Raw genomic sequence first — 5,175 nt, 5'->3', positions numbered from 1 at the left:
ACAACCCAGAGATGAGGCTTTCTTCTGAATACAACCCAGAGATGAGGCTTTCTTCTGAATACAACCCAGAGATGAGGCTTTCTTCTGAAAACAACCCAGAGATGAGGCTTTCTTCTGAATACAACCCAGAGATGAGGCATTCTTCTGAATACAACCCAGAGATGAGGCTTTCTTCTGAAAACAACCCAGAGATGAGGCTTTCTTCTGAATACAACCCAGAGATGAGGGCGTTGTCAATTTCAACACTTTCACATTTTTTGAGCGTGTGGCATTATTCGAAACTATAACAACAATAAAATAATAAAAAGAAACATTGCTTATCAACCCTACAAATATTATATTTATCATAAAATATCTACAAAATGTTACAAAAAGCGTTTTTTATGGAAATTGTATGGATAAAAGCTACTAAATATAATCTAAGAGCAAACAGGACACATAGTTTGAAACAAAAAGAGTGAAAATTTGAACCAAATACACACAAAGTCTTTATAATTCATTTACTTTACATTTTACAATAATTTGATCCTGATGAGAGTTGTCTACCTTGAAAAAAATCGGAACTTTTTGAAGAGGGATAGAATTTATACAATGACACTTATTAGCTCATGCCATGGTCCGTCGTCCGTCCGTCTGTCGTCCGGCGTCTGTCCCCGCGTCCGTCAACTTTCCTTAAAACGACTTCTTCTGAAGAATCAGAAGGCATAGAGTCATGATATGGTAGCTTCCTTATATGGAGCCCGACAAAGTTTTTGAAAAAAAAAACCCAGAATTTGACCTACTTTCAAGGTCACATATGTAAAAACCTTCGAACAACTTCTTCTGAAATACCGAAAGGTTTAGAGACATGAAAATTGGTAGGTAGCTTCCATGGAAGAAACCGAACAAAGTGCTAATAAAAATGACCTTGACCTACTTTCAAGGTCACAGGGGTGAAATATGTCAAATGCTTCAAACGCCTTCTTCTGAAGAACTGAACTGTTTAGAATATTTATATTTGATTGATGGCTTTCTGGAAAAGAGCCGAATAAAGTTTGAGAATGAAAATGACCTTGACAAACTTTTAAGGTCACATGAGGCAGATATGTCAAACACTTCGAACGACTTCCTCTGAAGAACTGGAAGGTATAGAACCTTAATATTTGGCTTGTAGCTTCCTGGGAAAGAGCCCAACAAAGTTTAAGAATGAAAATGACCTTGACCTACTTTCAAGGTCACAGGAGTCAGATATGTCTAACGCTTAGAACAACTTCTTCTGAAGAACTGGAAGGTATAGATCCTTAATATTTGGCTGGTTATTTCCTGGGAAAGAGGCAAACAAAGTTTGCGAATGAAAATGACATTGACTTACTTTCAAGGTCACAGCGTTCAAATATGTCAAACGGTTCAAACTACTTCTGATGAAGAATTAAAAGGCATAAATTTATAATATTTGGCTGGTGACTTCCTGGGATAGAGCTCACCAAAGTTTGCGAATGAAAATGACCTCAACCTACTTTAGAGGTCACAGAGGTCAAAAACATTTTAAAGGATTTGTTCTTAAGAACTAAAAGAAATGGGTTTATTAGATTTGGCTGGTAGCTTTTTGGAATAGAGCTAACCAATTTGAGAAGGAAAATGACATTGACCTACTTACAAGGTCACAGGAAAAAATATGCAGAAAACACTAAAGTACCGTATACATGGACAATAGTACTACTGACACGGGTATTGGCTTCGGCTCAGGTAAACGTCGAAAGAAATTAATATGATATGTGATATTGGCCACCCTTTGTTTTCGCTTAATTATTTCACATAAATAATAATAGCTGCTATTTTTTGCTTAAAAATCTGTAAAAATTATCGCATCTGTCCAATCACCATGGGCACAGAATGTTTGCACTCTAAATCAGTGATTTTCTACATTCTTTTTTTGCCCTGGATCAAAACAGTTATATTTAACAATGTATTCACTTCCATTTGATGAAATCCTCTGATTATTCATTCAATCACAATTTATGAAATTCGTTTCTCGTCCGTTTTCTTAAACCTTTTTAATCATTGGTTATGTTGCAATGATTCAATGATGCATTATCATTAGCTAAATGTCTTACATACACTGCATACTCGTAACTTTTCTATCAAAACCAATGTCACTTCAATGTACTGTACTCGTGTCCTGTATTATCTGTGTTTGTGTGTGTAATGATTTGCATTTTTGTTTCTTTCGCAGCTAAGGAGGACATGAAGTGAACAGAGTATGATTTGATGGTTATGAGTAAAAGCAGATAAAATATTTTTGAGACCGAAGCAGCAGCCGGTATTAGCTCCAGTGACACTAATTTTTTGCTATTAAGCATTTAAACCACATGATGGTGACATTGGAAACAATGAAAATAAATAAACTAATTATTGTAATTAAAATGTATTCCTTTCTATTGTTTTGTGTTCTTTTGAATTTTATGTTCAATTTGTATACAGTGGTGAAGTGTGGAGTCTGTTACGTCATCTATGTATTCAGGCCTTTGTATTAATAATGCCCACTTACATTCCATGAAAGGCCCATTTTGTTAATAATACCCAGTTTTGGGCATCACACAAAAGGCTTTTGTATTGATAAAGTCCAGTTCTTTGTAAACATAATACACACTTCGGCCACGGCATGAAAATACAGGGACATTATGAGAGATACTGTACGTTACAAACAAAAGAGCAATGCTTTAAGCAGAAATATGAACTGCATGACAGGGGAGTTATATGATAGATAGTTTGACCAGAGTTGTCGTTTCCTTTTCAGTGCAAGGACCGTAACTCTGCGTGGAGATTGAGTTTGACCTCGTTATCCCGCCATCAGTAACGCATCGAGGGAAATAGGTTTGAACGGAGCAGTGTTGAATACGACTAATAAATGTTAAACAGATGTATTTCAATCTTTGTATATTATTTCATCGGTCTATATGGACTAAATCCGTCAAAATTACATTTATTTAAAAAAGTCTGTTTTACCAGATTGTGGGACAGTCCTTTTGCAAGAACAAGAGCGTGTCCTTTTTAAGTTACCAGCTTCGTAAGGCGAAGAACGTCCCTCGGAAACTATGTGAGAATATTTGTCATAATTTGAATTTGACGTCATGTCTTAGCTTGTCCCCAATTTCCAAAAAGTTTGTCGGAAGACGCGAACGATATCCGATTGGAAAACATTCATGTGTCATGGTTCATGTTGTTATTGGATTATAAAAACATTTTTAATTGGTAGATTTATCTAAAGAGTGTACAAAGAAAATGTAAACAAGTTCATTCCTTCATATTTGTTTTCACTATGTTCACCTACTGAAGTAAACATACGTGGTATTTTAAGACCTGTGATAATATGCAAGACGTTGTAAAACCCTGGTAGCCTAATGCCTTTCCGGATGGAACTCTTCCATTCTGATCAAATCGATGAATTAAAAATGTAGGTTTCAAACATGTTGGCGCCAATTTACGCTTTGGTGACATGACGTAAGTTTTCCTTCCTCGACGTACTTTTGTCGGTAATTGTTGTTCGGTTTAATTAATCAAATTGAACTTTCAATTGGATTAATTGAGGATTTAATTCACAAAAATATCAAATACAAATACAGAACAATTGTAGGTATATAATATAAACAATACTATACATGCTGTTGAATAAATTATCTCAAATAGTATCCAACGCAAATGTTTATTTATAGTTGATAGACATATAGGACATACAGATTTCAGACCATTGCCAACGCGAAAATGTCCACACCGCTAATGTAACGCGTCACAACGCGAACATTTATCACACGCAAAAACTTCGAGTTTTACAGTATTTTACTTTGGCTAAAGTCATCCTGAAATATACTGCCCGAATGGATGTCTTTCACTCGGGTTAAAGCCCTTGTTACATATATTTCAATACGAGCGATTCAGACGGGTAATCTGAGACGTCAGATGATCACATATGTGTGGTATTTTTATCCCGTTTATAATAATAGCGATGTAATTCTATAACAGGACGTTGCAGGCAAAAATAAGTCATATGTAGTTATTGTATACACGGTGTCTATCGGCCGTGTAGATTTAAAGGAAAAGCTGTTATGCCGAATACAAAATCGATAACGTTTGCGATCACGCTTCACTGATAGTGCAATCTATATCCACTCAGTCTATCTTTAGCTTGCACATTTCATTACAGTGCAGCATCGTAGCCGAGAGGGATTGATCGTCCGGGTGTGACGTGTAAGGGGGTTCGTTACCAGGTCACTGCCTGGGATTTGAGATATCTACACCGTCCCCTTAGTACAATATATATATGTATCGGATTTACTACAGCTACATGCCGCCAGTGCATGCTAAAGCAACATGAAGAGATTTACAGTGGTTATTTGTATGTAAAGGCGCAGCTGCACACACACTGCTGTCAACAGTGTTATTAGTACCGCGGTGGCGGGCGACAACAATGCGCGGTTTCTGGTCACCACGCCGCTCTGCAAGCTCCGCTACCAACCAACCACAGGGGCATGGATCGCTTTACTTGTAATATTAAAAAATAGGGGTCTCCTATACTAATAAATAAAAAGGGATATAACGACAGACTGAAATCCGTTACCCCCTTTTCTCTTTCAGCTCGTGTCAATCACAAACCTTATTCCATATTGGATATACCTCGGTTGAATATTGAAGACAAGTGATTTATTTACAAAATGAAACCATAATTACGACTGTCTGACACATAGTTATCCACTGACACCGCTTTAAAGTCGCAATTACACCGTTAAATTGCGACCGAACCAAATTCTATACTCACGAGAAATGACCAAGTTTCACGGGTAAACTCGAGAAATATATCCAAGGAATGGTTTAAATCCTTATTTAATATCCTCAATCCAATACATGTGCTGCCCGCTTCTCTGAAATACTACGTCGATCAGTTTCTACACATGACAAGCGGTATATCGGGATTTTTCCCCTTGCACACCTGCATTACACAGTAGCAGTCGACTAGGCGCCATTTGTTTTCGAAATACTTTACGCTCCGCACAGAATGATGTCCCGCCCTATCATTGGCTACCTGTATGTATGCGAAAGGGAAGCTAGTCCAAAAAAGTTACCTCATTTGTTTTCCGCCACTGATAGGGCGGGACATCATTCTGTGTGGAGCTCATTGACACGAGCAGAAAGAAAAAAGGG

Source organism: Mizuhopecten yessoensis, unplaced genomic scaffold (genome assembly GCF_002113885.1).
Source record: "Mizuhopecten yessoensis strain PY_sf001 unplaced genomic scaffold, ASM211388v2 scaffold10917, whole genome shotgun sequence".
NCBI classification, from domain to species: Eukaryota; Metazoa; Mollusca; class Bivalvia; order Pectinida; family Pectinidae; genus Mizuhopecten; species Mizuhopecten yessoensis.
Note: the sequence above shows the minus strand (reverse complement) of the source record.